At 46.4% G+C, this 17,884-nt stretch overlaps 3 non-coding genes across 3 annotated transcripts; all 3 read right to left on the reverse strand.

The window, feature by feature from the left end:
* Positions 1 to 1,024: 1,024 nt before the first annotated feature.
* LOC136573848 (U2 spliceosomal RNA) lies at positions 1,025 to 1,210 on the reverse strand. The gene has a single exon (XR_010786066.1). It is a non-coding gene; the product is annotated as a U2 spliceosomal RNA (small nuclear RNA).
* Positions 1,211 to 8,881: 7,671 nt separating this feature from the next.
* LOC136573722 (U2 spliceosomal RNA) lies at positions 8,882 to 9,072 on the reverse strand. Its single transcript, XR_010785944.1, has one exon. It is a non-coding gene; the product is annotated as a U2 spliceosomal RNA (small nuclear RNA).
* A 2,707-nt stretch (positions 9,073 to 11,779) lies between these two features.
* On the reverse strand, positions 11,780 to 11,967 carry LOC136573937 (U2 spliceosomal RNA). The gene has a single exon (XR_010786137.1). It is a non-coding gene; the product is annotated as a U2 spliceosomal RNA (small nuclear RNA).
* Between the last annotated feature and the right edge of the window lie 5,917 nt (positions 11,968 to 17,884).

Below are 17,884 nucleotides of genomic sequence, written 5' to 3' on the forward strand. Positions count from 1 at the left end.
AGGTTCCGTTTTTGCCAGCTGGGGAATGCTTATAGGCAAGGCCTTATCCCTGGTGGTGCATGTAACGTTAGACCACGTTTCAGCATTCAGTCAGTCAGTGGCTGACAAACGAGCTCCATGCAAGTTTACATTAAACAGACACATTTCTTTCTTTACTGTATTGACTGCGGTCTGTAATCGAGCGGTTGAACTGTTTCTGTGTCCATGCATTGAATAAAGCAATACATCCTTGTAAAGTAGACGTCCGTTCGTTGGAGTTCTTTGCTCCCCGAGTGTTGCTCCATCTCTAAACGTTGGCCTGGATCTTCATGGACGAATACTGCCCATCCCACGTGGAGCGTGTATCTCAGCCCGCGTGGAGTGCTGCAGTCCAATGAGGTATTCCGTGCTACATAGCAAGCCTTGGGCCTGTGTGATTGGGGGTCCGCTGCTGTCTGTCCACTCTGAAGCGCGCATCCGGGGCCGGCCGCTTTTCGACTACCAGCGACTGCAGGTCACACACACAGGCTGGTTGGAATGGCCTAGCATTATCCTGATCCGGAGGTGTAACTTGAAGCTGCGGGGCCCCAGTACAAAGTCTGGAACTGGGCCCCCAAACTATAAAGCTTCATTGATAGCATTGGTTTACAATGTGGGGAAGAGAGACTTTATGGGCCCCCTAGGGCTCCGGGCCCCCTGCACATACACCCATGACCCGAATACGTGGAGCATACAGACGCAGGCTGCCAGGATACGCTGTGCCTGCCCGATGTTTCCAACTTGGCTATTAGCGCAGCGGTAGGTACGAACTATAGAGTGCGGCTGCCATATGAACTGGTGTGTGTGTTGTTTTGCTTCCAGTTGTACCTGTGCTGTGCACACTCTGGCAGACGCAGCTGCTCAGTGGATACAATGTTGCGAGCAGACGGGCTGAGTGTCAATCAAAGTGCTTGGGTGGTGGTGGTAGCAGCAGCCGCCGCCACAGCTGCGCTGCACCTCTTGCTCGTCGGTGTTGTTTTTCTGCTTTTGGAAACGGTTGTAGGAAAGGGGGTGCACCGGTCCTGGAGGTACTGCAATACCAGGTCAATGCGTGGAGTGGACAGAGCAAGCTCTTTTTCCAGCTCCCTGTTCTAAAAATCCATTTAATATATGGTCCCCAGATAGGGGACGTATCAGATATTAAACTGATAAGAACAGATTTTTTTTTTTTTAAAACCAAAGGTTTTTATTTATTCACAACATAATAAATCCATCACATTATACAACATAAATACATTACAAATCATGACAAATCAACTAATTGTATCCATTTTTTGACCTTCCATATGCCTTCCGCATCGACTCCATCCTTTCTTTTGTCCCATAAATAAATAAAGTATAATTTCCCCAACACCATTCTCACACTGTCCCTCTCACTTACATCCTTCCTCTTGAACACATACACATTCCTTACATCCCACAACACTTCCTTCACGCACGCCATAAACAGCCACAACAGTCTCTCTCTCACACTGCTTCTCACACCTAAACCAAACATAACTAACTCAAAGGACATGAAATTAACTCCTGTTATTTCTTTGCATAACGGACCAAGTCTCCGTAGCACATTTTGTGCATGGCTGCAATTCCAAAATAAATGAACCACATTCTCACATCCACCGCACCCCTCTCTCGGACATCTCTCACTCCTCACCAAACCTCTCACACGCTGAAACTCTCGCACCGGTAACACGCCATGCAGACTCTGCCATACAATCTCACTCTGCCTATTGCTCATCCCATCCATCCGCACTTTCTTCCACACTCTCTCCACATTCACTCTGCTAACAGAATTAATATCAGACACCTCATCCTTACTCTCAATCATTCGTTTCACCATTCGCTTATTCTTAAGTACATTCACTTCACAGTCATCCAACTCAAACTTCGCCACAAAACATACTGTCCATTCATACCACTTAGGGATTTGGAAAGCAACTGGTTTCCTCAAGTCGTATTCGCACCATTTCATACGTACAAACCATCTCCCTGCTAGATACCTCATCATGCACGCCCCTTTGGTGGTTTTTTGCAACATGCTTAGTAGGAAAACTACGCTGTTGCATCCAAAGTATGTCTCTAAATTGGGAAAGCCCATCCCTCCTCTCTCCCAACTCTTGTACACTGCCTCCCTCCTCAGACGTTCCATTTTGGACCCCCAGAAGAACAGAAACATGACCCTGTTCAGCCTCCTCTGACCCATGTATCCCGGAGGGAAAACTAATGCCACGTATAAGAAAATGGGCAAAATTACGCTCTTTAATATTACGATTTTGCCTATCATAGTCAGGTTGCGTAATTTCCAAAAATTTAACCGGTTCTCCACCTTCTGTCTTGCCTCCTCCCAGCTCTCTTCCCCCTGTAAATTGTTATTAAACCTAATGCCTAGAATTTTAATTGGCCCGGACACAATATTTAAACCTATATCTGCATCCACTCCAGTCTCACCAAACACCTTGCACTCACTTTTATCCCAGTTGACACGGAACGCAGACGCACCACAAAACACAGACACTAACAGCTTCACTCTCCTCACTGCACTCTCAGACTCACACATCACACACACATCATCCATATACGCACACACCTTTAACTCTCTGCCGTCACTACCTGGGATGTGGATCCCCCTCACCATCTTCTCCTGTCTTATCAGGCATAGTAACGGTTCCATGGCGCAGATGAAAACCACGGCCGACAGCGGACACCCCTGACGCACACCAGACATCACATTCACTCTCCTTCCAACCTTCCCATTCACTAACATACTACCATAAATCCTTTCATACAGACTCCTCACTCGCTCTACAAACATACCCGGGAACCCCATGCACACCAACACTCGGAACAAGAATCCATGTGACAACCTATCATACGCTTTTTCAAAGTCCAAGCTCACCACATACACACTCTTCTTTCGCTCCTTACAATCTCCCAGACAATCCCGCACCAGACACAGACTCTCATGCACTCTCCTACCAGGCACCGCACAGTACTGGTCCTCGCTCACCACACTCTCCACTACCGCACGCATCCGATTTGCAATGATTTTAGCATAAATTTTATAGTCAGCATTAAGAAGCGTAATCGGACGCCAATTTTTTAAATTTTTCAGATTGCCCTTTTTGGGGATTAATACAACCAGTCCACCTCGCATACTTTCAGCTACATCCACATTCACCCACATGTACTGGCACACTTCACACACATCTTTCCCTATCACACTCCACAGCATACGATAATATTCAATCGGTAACCCATCCATACCAGGCGTTTTATTAGCGGCCATACTCTGGACCGCCTCCCACACTTCTTTAGCGGTGATGTCATGTGTGATGGACACTTGGTCCGCCTCCCCTAACTTGTTTTCAAGTGTAGTTAACACGTCATCCTCCAGGACTTCATCCCTCCATTTTACCTTATATAAGTCCTCATAGAAGGATGCTACCTCTTCGTACACCTCCTCCCCCCTCACCTCCCCTCCTGTCTCTCTCTCTATTACTTCGAAGGTAGGTTTTTTAGAAAACACTTTTTTAAAAAAGAACCGCGAACATGTCTCATCATGCAGCATCTTGTCTAATTTAGCGCGGTACATTATGCTCTTCCCTTTTTCCACTAGATACTTATTTATCTCTCTTCTGGTTTTCAAGATGTCTTCTTGCACATCTCTTCCGTTATCGCGCAATTTTATCAACAAGCTTAGTCTGTTGCCAAGCCTCACGTACTCTGCCTTCCTTTCCCTGGCTACTTTGTATCCTGCCGACTTGAAAAAGGTTTTAGTTTTCCCCTTTACCCAATCCCACCAATCTAAGACATTTACAAAGTCCCCCTTTCTGTCCCTCCACCTCCTATACAGACTTTCATATTGTTTTTTTATGTCCTGTCCCTCCAGAAGCTTGAGGTTCAGCTTCCAGACTCCCCTCCCCCACACAACACCGTTCCCTACCTCCACCCCACATAACAGACACTCATGATCTGAGAATAGCGCCATGTCTTGAACATAACTTGTGGCATATAGACCCTCTGATAAAAAACAATAATCAATTTTGGAGTGGACTCCACCCCTGTCCGCATGGTATGTATTAAGCTGAGGGGATATGCCACACGCCTGTTGGATATCCCTCAGGTGAAAATCAGAGCATAGTTCAAATAAACATTTTGCAGACACGTCAAACGATTTTTTTGAGAGGTCACAATTCATGTCCCCTATGAGGACGGTAGGTGTCCTTCCTTGCATGAAAAACTTTATTTTGTTAAATAGAGCGCTCCTCTCATGCTTCTCCGCAGGTGCATACACATTAATAACACGGAATTGCGTACCTCTATATAATAACACCGCGGAGATGCATCTTCCAGCCTCAATTATTTCGCTACTCTGTAGCGCCAACTCTCTGGAGTTAATAAGTATGCTGACTCCATCGTTTTTATTATATGTACTCCCCGACCATGCTGCAGCACCATAAGGCCATTCTGACGGGCTGACATCAGTGTCTATACCACACTCCTGCAAGCAAAATAAATCAGCATTCTTCTGATGCAAAAAACTAAAAATTGCTGCCCTTCTGGCCTTTGATTTAAAAACGCGCACGTTCTGGGAACATATATTCAAAACCATAATTGTTATACCTTTGCAGAAAAATGTCTTAGTTCACGCAAAGACCTTTTAACAAATGTCATACACTTATATGCCTTCCACTTAAAGTGGCTAAACCACTAAATACACAGGATTATATAGACACTTTGTGGCTCATTTTATAAGTCCTCGCCACTCTCACCTGAGCACTCCAGGTCTTGCGCCAAAGTCTCGAAAGGGTTACTGACCTCCATGAGCGTCTCTTTACTTTTTGTGCACCTTCTTTTTTTGGCTGTGTTCTTTCCAGCCACCTCCACAAACTCCTCCTCACTGGAGTCATTCAGCCCACCACCTCCCCCCTCCCTCTTACTCAGGACTGTCTCAGGGGAGGAAAACTCCTCAATGTTCCCTGAGGGGTTAATGGGGCTGTCCACTTCCTCGATGATCTCCTCCAACTGTCTGATAACCCCAACCACCTGCTCTTCCGGAGTAGCACTCCCAACATGCGGCGTCTCAGGTACTTTTTGGGTATCCACTTTCCTCTTAATTTCCTCCTCTTTTCCTGCTTTAGCAGCCGCAGACACAGACGCAGCTGCAGCTCTCACTGCCTTGGCTCTCACAGGAACAACAGGTGTAACTCTCTCAGCAGCTCCCTGCTCAGGCTGGACAGACACCTCATTAGCTGCAGCTGATGGCCGAGGTTCTGCAGCAGCCGCACCTGCAGACGTGCTCGCCTTGCTGGCTGCTGCTCCCTCCTCAGGGGGTCGCCGCCAGCCACCAAAACCACCGTTCGCCGGGCAATCTTTCACCACGTGCTCAGACGACCCACAAAGATCGCACCTCTTTGGCTTAGGGCAGTCGCCAGCATGGTGCCCAACACCCTTGCAGTTTCTGCACACAAGGCCTTTGGTACAGTCCGCTTTAATGTGACCAAACTGCTCGCAATTCCGGCAATAGGTCGGCTGTCCCGCATAATGTAAGTAGCCACGGTAGCCAGCAATGGAAAAATTGGCAGGGGGGTGCATCACTCCCCCGATACGACTTGGGTTCCTCTTCAGTCTCACCATGAATTTATATTTACAGTTAAATATTCCTAGGATATTCTTCTGTTTTTCACCACCTCGTACGTGGTCGCAATACTGCTCAAGGAAACTGAAAAGGAGGCCCACATCCGTGTAAGGGTTAAACACGTGCACAGTCACCAGCCTCTCCTGCAAGCCAAACAGAGGGGTTATTTTAACCCCGTTAAGGAGCTCAGTGTCTCTCTGGGTTCGCAGCCATTCAAACACGTTTAGGCATGCCCCTTCATCACAAAAAGTGACATCATATTGCCCCTGACGGGGAAAGTCCTGGACACTATAAATCTCCTCCACAGGTACATCACCTTTTTCCAACAGTACGTCCCGGACGATGTAAACCAGGTTGTTCTTTAGGCTGCTCTTGGACTCCACCTCAAACCGGATCGTGTTCTTGATGCCGTACATCCTGCAAGGTAACTGTCGGTGTAACACCACAGATAAAGTGATCCTTCTCACTGGGTGAACCCCAGCACACCCACGGCCCACAGCTCAGACCAAGCTTTACACTTGATCTTTGCCAAAAGGCCGAGAAGCGATAACCCGAAATGGGTTTCACCTGTAGCCCGGTCCGCCCAACTCCACTTCTAAGGCTTGAGGCAACACGCTCAGCCAGCACTCTGGGCGCACCCACAATGCACCCAGGCAGCGGGGAGAGCTTGTAAAACTTTACATAGCCCCGCCCCACGCCTTCTCAACCGCGCCCAGCCTCACACCCTCAGTCCTTCCTCTTGCACCGAGCTCACGCATCCTAGGCTTGCAGAGCCTGCTGCTGCAGGACTCGTCAGCTCCCTACAAACGAGGGTTAAGCCGGCGATGACACTAGAAGCAAGCACTAGTTTGTCTCTGAAGGTGCGTCGGCCGGTCGGTTGGAGGGATCTCTTCGGCCAGCCGCATTTCGAGTAGGGACGGATGGAAACTTTTTACCTAAAATAAGGGAAATTGGCTTCGGCCCCATAGGGCTTTATTGCCTTCCCCTGGGCCAGCATTAGTAGACCCTAGTAAGGAGAATATTAGAGCGGCATGGTCATCCGAAGAACTTAAAAACATACAGCAGGCCTTTTTTTCCCGCCATACATACATACATACATACATACATAACTACAGATTTTATATTTTTTTTACATATATACATTATATATATATACACACACTATATATATATATATATATATATATATATATATATATATATATATATATATATATATATACACACACACACACTTATATACACACACACATACACACACAAACAATCTTAAATCTATCTTTAATCTATATCTACAAAATCTGTAATTTAGAAATAATCCATATCTATATTCTACATAATTAATAAAGATAGATAGATAGATAGATAGATAGATAGATAGACTCACATACATGCATACATACATACATACATACTGTATGCAATTGAGCCAGGTGTTTGGAAGGCTGATGATGTCACTCCTTTGTGATGTCATCAATTTAGAAGCATTAATACCGGGCTTGGCAGCCATTTCAGTCAGTCTCTGCTGCAGCTGGGAGACGGGAGATGGTCTTTATTTCCACCAAGAAGCTGCAGAACTACCGGTAACTGCATCATTTTTATTTTATTCAATATAGGTTTTATTGGTTTCATGGAGGGGGGGGAAACTTTTGCCTTATCTCAAAGCAATGTAAAATTAACTTTGACAATGAAACTTAATAAATCAATTTCGAGTTGAACTATATCATGTTTGTCTGTGATATTTTATAAGGTCTACAAACAGGGGAATGAGGGGAGGGTAAGGGGGGGAGTGGTAAGGGATGGTAGGTATCTATGACACGGGAGAAAGAGAAAATAAAACAAAAAGGGGGGGGGGGGGGCGGGCTCCGGGATTGTTGTTTCTCTTTACGATTGTGGTTTAAACGTGTTACTCACATGTCCCTGTCTGTAACCACCTAGTAAATAGGGGTGAGCTCCGGGCATCTATCCATATCGCCCAGGTGTGATACAATTTATCATAGCCTGACGGCTCATCTTGAAGCCTCATTCTCTCCCTACGCTCTATTTCGTGGATCAATGTTATTTTTAGTGGAGTGCATTTTTTATGCAGCACACAAGGGGGAGACAGCGGCCTACCAAAATCGAGTTGGCTGCTGCTGTGGCTTTCTTTTTTTAAAAAAAAAAGGTAGGTTCCGTTCTTCCATGGTGAGGAATAGGCAGGGAGGTTCCGTTTTTGCCAGCTGGGGAATGCTTATAGGCAAGGCCTTATCCCTGGTGGTGCATGTAACGTTAGACCACGTTTCAGCATTCAGTCAGTCAGTGGCTGACAAACGAGCTCCATGCAAGTTTACATTAAACAGACACATTTCTTTCTTTACTGTATTGACTGCGGTCTGTAATCGAGCGGTTGAACTGTTTCTGTGTCCATGCATTGAATAAAGCAATACATCCTTGTAAAGTAGACGTCCGTTCGTTGGAGTTCTTTGCTCCCCGAGTGTTGCTCCATCTCTAAACGTTGGCCTGGATCTTCATGGACGAATACTGCCCATCCCACGTGGAGCGTGTATCTCAGCCCGCGTGGAGTGCTGCAGTCCAATGAGGTATTCCGTGCTACATAGCAAGCCTTGGGCCTGTGTGATTGGGGGTCCGCTGCTGTCTGTCCACTCTGAAGCGCGCATCCGGGGCCGGCCGCTTTTCGACTACCAGCGACTGCAGGTCACACACACAGGCTGGTTGGAATGGCCTAGCATTATCCTGATCCGGAGGTGTAACTTGAAGCTGCGGGGCCCCAGTACAAAGTCTGGAACTGGGCCCCCAAACTATAAAGCTTCATTGATAGCATTGGTTTACAATGTGGGGAAGAGAGACTTTATGGGCCCCCTAGGGCTCCGGGCCCCCTGCACATACACCCATGACCCGAATACGTGGAGCATACAGACGCAGGCTGCCAGGATACGCTGTGCCTGCCCGATGTTTCCAACTTGGCTATTAGCGCAGCGGTAGGTACGAACTATAGAGTGCGGCTGCCATATGAACTGGTGTGTGTGTTGTTTTGCTTCCAGTTGTACCTGTGCTGTGCACACTCTGGCAGACGCAGCTGCTCAGTGGATACAATGTTGCGAGCAGACGGGCTGAGTGTCAATCAAAGTGCTTGGGTGGTGGTGGTAGCAGCAGCCGCCGCCACAGCTGCGCTGCACCTCTTGCTCGTCGGTGTTGTTTTTCTGCTTTTGGAAACGGTTGTAGGAAAGGGGGTGCACCGGTCCTGGAGGTACTGCAATACCAGGTCAATGCGTGGAGTGGACAGAGCAAGCTCTTTTTCCAGCTCCCTGTTCTAAAAATCCATTTAATATATGGTCCCCAGATAGGGGACGTATCAGATATTAAACTGATAAGAACAGATACTACACTTGATCTTAGCCAAAAGGCCGAGAAGCGATAACCCGAAATGGGTTTCACCTGTAGCCCGGTCCGCCCAACTCCACTTCTAAGGCTTGAGGCAACACGCTCAGCCAGCACTCTGGGCGCACCCACAATGCACCCAGGCAGCGGGGAGAGCTTGTAAAACTTTACATAGCCCCGCCCCACGCCTTCTCAACCGCGCCCAGCCTCACACCCTCAGTCCTTCCTCTTGCACCGAGCTCACGCATCCTAGGCTTGCAGAGCCTGCTGCTGCAGGACTCGTCAGCTCCCTACAAACGAGGGTTAAGCCGGCGATGACACTAGAAGCAAGCACTAGTTTGTCTCTGAAGGTGCGTCGGCCGGTCGGTTGGAGGGATCTCTTCGGCCAGCCGCATTTCGAGTAGGGACGGATGGAAACTTTTTACCTAAAATAAGGGAAATTGGCTTCGGCCCCATAGGGCTTTATTGCCTTCCCCTGGGCCAGCATTAGTAGACCCTAGTAAGGAGAATATTAGAGCGGCATGGTCATCCGAAGAACTTAAAAACATACAGCAGGCCTTTTTTTCCCGCCATACATACATACATACATACATACATACATAACTACAGATTTTATATTTTTTTTACATATATACATTATATATATATACACACACTATATATATATATATATATATATATATATATATATATATATATATATATATATATATATATATATATATACACACACACACACTTATATACACACACACATACACACACAAACAATCTTAAATCTATCTTTAATCTATATCTACAAAATCTGTAATTTAGAAATAATCCATATCTATATTCTACATAATTAATAAAGATAGATAGATAGATAGATAGATAGATAGATAGATAGATAGATAGATAGATAGACTCACATACATGCATACATACATACATACATACTGTATGCAATTGAGCCAGGTGTTTGGAAGGCTGATGATGTCACTCCTTTGTGATGTCATCAATTTAGAAGCATTAATACCGGGCTTGGCAGCCATTTCAGTCAGTCTCTGCTGCAGCTGGGAGACGGGAGATGGTCTTTATTTCCACCAAGAAGCTGCAGAACTACCGGTAACTGCATCATTTTTATTTTATTCAATATAGGTTTTATTGGTTTCATGGAGGGGGGGGAAACTTTTGCCTTATCTCAAAGCAATGTAAAATTAACTTTGACAATGAAACTTAATAAATCAATTTCGAGTTGAACTATATCATGTTTGTCTGTGATATTTTATAAGGTCTACAAACAGGGGAATGAGGGGAGGGTAAGGGGGGGAGTGGTAAGGGATGGTAGGTATCTATGACACGGGAGAAAGAGAAAATAAAACAAAAAGGGGGGGGGGCGGGCTCCGGGATTGTTGTTTCTCTTTACGATTGTGGTTTAAACGTGTTACTCACATGTCCCTGTCTGTAACCACCTAGTAAATAGGGGTGAGCTCCGGGCATCTATCCATATCGCCCAGGTGTGATACAATTTATCATAGCCTGACGGCTCATCTTGAAGCCTCATTCTCTCCCTACGCTCTATTTCGTGGATCAATGTTATTTTTAGTGGAGTGCATTTTTTATGCAGCACACAAGGGGGAGACAGCGGCCTACCAAAATCGAGTTGGCTGCTGCTGTGGCTTTCTTTTTTTAAAAAAAAAAGGTAGGTTCCGTTCTTCCATGGTGAGGAATAGGCAGGGAGGTTCCGTTTTTGCCAGCTGGGGAATGCTTATAGGCAAGGCCTTATCCCTGGTGGTGCATGTAACGTTAGACCACGTTTCAGCATTCAGTCAGTCAGTGGCTGACAAACGAGCTCCATGCAAGTTTACATTAAACAGACACATTTCTTTCTTTACTGTATTGACTGCGGTCTGTAATCGAGCGGTTGAACTGTTTCTGTGTCCATGCATTGAATAAAGCAATACATCCTTGTAAAGTAGACGTCCGTTCGTTGGAGTTCTTTGCTCCCCGAGTGTTGCTCCATCTCTAAACGTTGGCCTGGATCTTCATGGACGAATACTGCCCATCCCACGTGGAGCGTGTATCTCAGCCCGCGTGGAGTGCTGCAGTCCAATGAGGTATTCCGTGCTACATAGCAAGCCTTGGGCCTGTGTGATTGGGGGTCCGCTGCTGTCTGTCCACTCTGAAGCGCGCATCCGGGGCCGGCCGCTTTTCGACTACCAGCGACTGCAGGTCACACACACAGGCTGGTTGGAATGGCCTAGCATTATCCTGATCCGGAGGTGTAACTTGAAGCTGCGGGGCCCCAGTACAAAGTCTGGAACTGGGCCCCCAAACTATAAAGCTTCATTGATAGCATTGGTTTACAATGTGGGGAAGAGAGACTTTATGGGCCCCCTAGGGCTCCGGGCCCCCTGCACATACACCCATGACCCGAATACGTGGAGCATACAGACGCAGGCTGCCAGGATACGCTGTGCCTGCCCGATGTTTCCAACTTGGCTATTAGCGCAGCGGTAGGTACGAACTATAGAGTGCGGCTGCCATATGAACTGGTGTGTGTGTTGTTTTGCTTCCAGTTGTACCTGTGCTGTGCACACTCTGGCAGACGCAGCTGCTCAGTGGATACAATGTTGCGAGCAGACGGGCTGAGTGTCAATCAAAGTGCTTGGGTGGTGGTGGTAGCAGCAGCCGCCGCCACAGCTGCGCTGCACCTCTTGCTCGTCGGTGTTGTTTTTCTGCTTTTGGAAACGGTTGTAGGAAAGGGGGTGCACCGGTCCTGGAGGTACTGCAATACCAGGTCAATGCGTGGAGTGGACAGAGCAAGCTCTTTTTCCAGCTCCCTGTTCTAAAAATCCATTTAATATATGGTCCCCAGATAGGGGACGTATCAGATATTAAACTGATAAGAACAGATTTTTTTTTTTTTTTTTTTTATAACCAAAGGTTTTTATTTATTCACAACATAATAAATCCATCACATTATACAACATAAATACATTACAAATCATGACAAATCAACTAATTGTATCCATTTTTTGACCTTCCATATTCCTTCCGCATCGACTCCATCCTTTCTTTTGTCCCATAAATAAATGAAGTATAATTTCCCCAACACCATTCGCACGCTGTCCCTCTCACTTACATCCTTCCTCTTGAACACATACACATTCCTTACATCCCACAACACTTCCTTCACGCACGCCATAAACAGCCACAACAGTCTCTCTCTCACACTGCCTCTCGCACCCAAACCAAACATAACTAACTCAAAGGACATGAAATTAATTCCTGTTATTTCTTTGCATAACAGACCAAGTCTCCGCAGCACATTTTGTGCATGGCTGCAGTTCCAAAATAAATGAACCACATTCTCACATCCACCGCACCCCTCTCTCGGACATCTCTCACTCCTCACCAAACCTCTCACACGCTGAAACTCTCGCACCGGTAACACGCCATGCAGACTCTGCCATACAATCTCACTCTGCCTATTACTCATCCCATCCATCCGCACTTTCTTCCACACTCTCTCCACATTCACTCTGCTAACAGAATTAATATCAGACATCTCGTCCTTACTCTCAATCATTCGTTTAACCATTCGCTTATTCTTAAGTACATTCACTTCACAGTCATCCAACTCAAACTTCGCCACAAAACATGCTGTCCATTCATACCACTTAGGGATTTGGAAAGCAACTGGTTTCCTCAAGTCGTATTCGCACCATTTCATACGTACAAACCATCTCCCTGCTAGATACCTCATCATGCACGCCCCTTTGGTGGTTTTTTGCAACATGCTTAGTAGGAAAACTACGCTGTTGCATCCAAAGTATGTCTCTAAATTGGGAAAGCCCATCCCTCCTCTCTCCCAACTCTTGTACACTGCCTCCCTCCTCAGACGTTCCATTTTGGACCCCCAGAAGAACAGAAACATGACCCTGTTCAGCCTCCTCTGACCCATGTATCCCGGAGGGAAAACTAATGCCACGTATAAGAAAATGGGCAAAATTACGCTCTTTAATATTACGATTTTGCCTATCATAGTCAGGTTGCGTAATTTCCAAAAATTTAACCGGTTCTCCACCTTCTGTCTTGCCTCCTCCCAGCTCTCTTCCCCCTGTAAATTGTTATTAAACCTAATGCCTAGAATTTTAATTGGCCCGGACACAATATTTAAACCTATATCTGCATCCACTCCAGTCTCACCAAACACCTTGCACTCACTTTTATCCCAGTTGACACGGAACGCAGACGCACCACAAAACACAGACACCAACAGCTTCACTCTCCTCACTGCACTCTCAGACTCACACATCACACACACATCATCCATATACGCACACACCTTTAACTCTCTGCCGTCACTACCTGGGATGTGGATCCCCCTCACCATCTTCTCCTGTCTTATTAGACATAGTAACGGCTCCATGGCGCAGATGAAAACCACGGCCGACAGCGGACACCCCTGACGCACACCAGACATCACATTCACTCTCCTTCCAACCTTCCCGTTCACTAACATACTACTATAAATCCTTTCATACAGACTCCTCACTCGCTCTACAAACATACCCGGGAACCCCATGCACACCAACACTCGGAACAAGAATCCATGCGACAACCTATCATACGCTTTTTCAAAATCCAAGCTCACCACATACACACTCTTCTTTCGCTCCTTACAATCTCCCAGACAATCCCGCACCAGACACAGACTCTCATGCACCCTCCTACCGGGCACCGCACAGTACTGGTCCTCGCTCACCACACTCTCCACTACCGCACGCATCCGATTTGCAATGATTTTAGCATAAATTTTATAGTCAGCATTAAGAAGCGTAATCGGGCGCCAATTTTTTAAATTTTTCAGATTGCCCTTTTTGGGGATTAATACAACCAGTCCACCTCGCATACTTTCAGCCATATCCACATTCACCCACATGTACTGGCACACTTCACACACATCTTTCCCTATCACACTCCACAGCATACGATAATATTCAATCGGTAACCCATCCATACCAGGCGTTTTATTAGCGGCCATACTCTGGACCGCCTCCCACACTTCTTTAGCGGTGATGTCATGTGTGATGGACACTTGGTCCGCCTCCCCTAACTTGTTTTCAAGTGTGGTTAACACGTCATCCTCCAGGACTTCATCCCTCCATTTTACCTTATATAAGTCCTCATAGAAGGATGCTACCTCTTCGTACACCTCCTCCCCCCTCACCTCCCCTCCTGTATCTCTCTCTATTACTTCGAAGGTAGGTTTTTTAGAAAACACTTTTTTAAAAAAGAACCGCGAACATGTCTCATCATGCAGCATCTTGTCTAATTTAGCGCGGTACATTATGCTCTTCCCTTTTTCCACTAGATAATTATTTATCTGTCTTCTGGTTTTCAAGATGTCTTCTTGCACATCTCTTCCGTTATCGCGCAATTTTATCAACAGGCTTAGTTTGTTGCCAAGCCTCACGTACTCTGCCTTCCTTTCCCTGGCTACTTTGTATCCTGCCGACTTGAAAAAGGTTTTAGTTTTCCCCTTTACCCAATCCCACCAATCTAAGACATTTACAAAGTCCCCCTTTCTGTCCCTCCACCTCCTATACAGACTTTCATATTGTTTTTTTATGTCCTGTCCCTCCAGAAGCTTGAGGTTCAGCTTCCAGACTCCCCTCCCCCACACAACACCGTTCCCTACCTCCACCCCACATAACAGACACTCATGATCTGAGAATAGCGCCATCTCTTGAACATAACTTGTGGCAGATAGACCTTCTGATAAAAAACAATAATCAATTTTGGAGTGGACTCCACCCCTGTCCGCATGGTATGTATTAAGCTGAGGGGATATGCCACACGCCTGTTGGATATCCCTCAGGTGAAAATCAGAGCATAGTTCAAATAAACATTTTGCAGACACGTCAAACGATTTTTTTGAGAGGTCACAATTCATGTCCCCTATGAGGACGGTAGGTGTCCTTCCTTGCATGAAAAACTTTATTTTGTTAAATAGAGCGCTCCTCTCATGCTTCTCCGCAGGTGCATACACATTAATAACACGGAATTGCGTACCTCTATATAATAACACCGCGGAGATGCATCTTCCCGCCTCAATTATTTCGCTACTCTGTAGCGCCAACTCTCTGGAGTTAATAAGTATACCGACTCCGTCGTTTTTGTTATGTGTACTCCCCGACCATGCTGCAGCACCATAAGGCCATTCTGACGGGCTGACATCAGTGTCTATACCACACTCCTGCAAGCAAAATAAATCAGCATTCTTCTGATGCAAAAAACTAAAAATTGCTGCCCTTCTGGCCTTTGATTTAAAAACGCGCACGTTCTGGGAACATATATTCAAAACCATAATTGTTATACCTTTGCAGAAAAATGTCTTAGTTCACGCAAAGACCTTTTAACAAATGTCATACACTTATATGCCTTCCACTTAAAGTGGCTAAACCACTAAATACACAGGATTATATAGACACTTTGTGGCTCATTTTATAAGTCCTCGCCACTCTCACCTGAGCACTCCAGGTCTTGCGCCAAAGTCTCGAAAGGGTTACTGACCTCCATGAGCGTCTCTTTACTTTTTGTGCACCTTCTTTTTTTGGCTGTGTTCTTTCCAGCCACCTCCACAAACTCCTCCTCACTGGAGTCATTCAGCCCACCACCTCCACCTCCCCCCTCCCTCTTACTCAGGACTGTCTCAGGGGAGGAAAATTCCTCAATGTTCCCTGAGGGGTTAATGGGGCTGTCCACTTCCTCGATGATCTCCTCCAACTGTCTGATAACCCCAACCACCTGCTCTTCCGGAGTAGCACTCCCAACATGCGGCGTCTCAGGTACTTTTTGGGTATCCACTTTCCTCTTAATTTCCTCCTCTTTTCCTGCTTTAGCAGCCGCAGACACAGACGCAGCTGCAGCTCTCACTGCCTTGGCTCTCACAGGAACAACAGGTGTAATACTTTCAGCAGTTCCCTGCTCAGGCTGGACAGACACCTCATTAGCTGCAGCTGATGGCCGAGGTTCTGCAGCAGCCGCACCTGCAGACGTGCTCGCCTTGCTGGCTGCTGCTCCCTCCTCAGGGGGTCGCCGCCAGCCACCAAAACCACCGTTCGCCGGGCAATCTTTCACCACGTGCTCAGACGACCCACAAAGATCGCACCTCTTTGGCTTAGGGCAGTCGCCAGCATGGTGCCCAACACCCTTGCAGTTTCTGCACACAAGGCCTTTGGTACAGTCCGCTTTAATGTGACCAAACTGCTCGCAATTCCGGCAATAGGTCGGCTGTCCCGCATAATGTAAGTAGCCACGGTAGCCAGCAATGGAAAAATTGGCAGGGGGGTGCATCACTCCCCCGATACGACTTGGGTTCCTCTTCAGTCTCACCATGAATTTATATTTACAGTTAAATATTCCTAGGATATTCTTCTGTTTTTCACCACCTCGTACGTGGTCGCAATACTGCTCAAGGAAACTGAAAAGGAGGCCCACATCCGTGTAAGGGTTAAACACGTGCACTGTCACCAGCCTCTCCTGCAAGCCAAACAGGGGGGTTATTTTAACCCCGTTAAGGAGCTCAGTGTCTCTCTGGGTTCGCAGCCATTCAAACACGTTTAGGCATGCCCCTTCATCACAAAAAGTGACATCATATTGCCCCTGACGGGGAAAGTCCTGGACACTATAAATCTCCTCCACAGGTACATCACCTTTTTCCAACAGTACGTCCCGGACGATGTAAACCAGGTTGTTCTTTAGGCTGCTCTTGGACTCCACCTCAAACCGGATCGTGTTCTTGATGCCGTACATCCTGCAAGGTAACTGTCGGTGTAACACCACAGATAAAGTGATCCTTCTCACTGGGTGAACCCCAGCACACCCACGGCCCACAGCTCAGACCAAGCTTTACACTTGATCTTTGCCAAAAGGCCGAGAAGCGATAACCCGAAATGGGTTTCACCTGTAGCCCGGTCCGCCCAACTCCACTTCTAAGGCTTGAGGCAACACGCTCAGCCAGCACTCTGGGCGCACCCACAATGCACCCAGGCAGCGGGGAGAGCTTGTAAAACTTTACATAGCCCCGCCCCACGCCTTCTCAACCGCGCCCAGCCTCACACCCTCAGTCCTTCCTCTTGCACCGAGCTCACGCATCCTAGGCTTGCAGAGCCTGCTGCTGCAGGACTCGTCAGCTCCCTACAAACGAGGGTTAAGCCGGCGATGACACTAGAAGCAAGCACTAGTTTGTCTCTGAAGGTGCGTCGGCCGGTCGGTTGGAGGGATCTCTTCGGCCAGCCGCATTTCGAGTAGGGACGGATGGAAACTTTTTACCTAAAATAAGGGAAATTGGCTTCGGCCCCATAGGGCTTTATTGCCTTCCCCTGGGCCAGCATTAGTAGACCCTAGTAAGGAGAATATTAGAGCGGCATGGTCATCCGAAGAACTTAAAAACATACAGCAGGCCTTTTTTTCCCGCCATACATACATACATACATACATACATACATAACTACAGATTTTATATTTTTTTTACATATATACATTATATATATATACACACACTATATATATATATATATATATATATATATACACACACACACACTTATATACACACACACATACACACACAAACAATCTTAAATCTATCTTTAATCTATATCTACAAAATCTGTAATTTAGAAATAATCCATATCTATATTCTACATAATTAATAAAGATAGATAGATAGATAGATAGATAGACTCACATACATGCATACATACATACATACATACTGTATGCAATTGAGCCAGGTGTTTGGAAGGCTGATGATGTCACTCCTTTGTGATGTCATCAATTTAGAAGCATTAATAC

This window comes from Eleutherodactylus coqui, chromosome 7, assembly GCF_035609145.1.
Source record: "Eleutherodactylus coqui strain aEleCoq1 chromosome 7, aEleCoq1.hap1, whole genome shotgun sequence".
Lineage (NCBI taxonomy): Eukaryota > Metazoa > Chordata > Amphibia > Anura > Eleutherodactylidae > Eleutherodactylus > Eleutherodactylus coqui.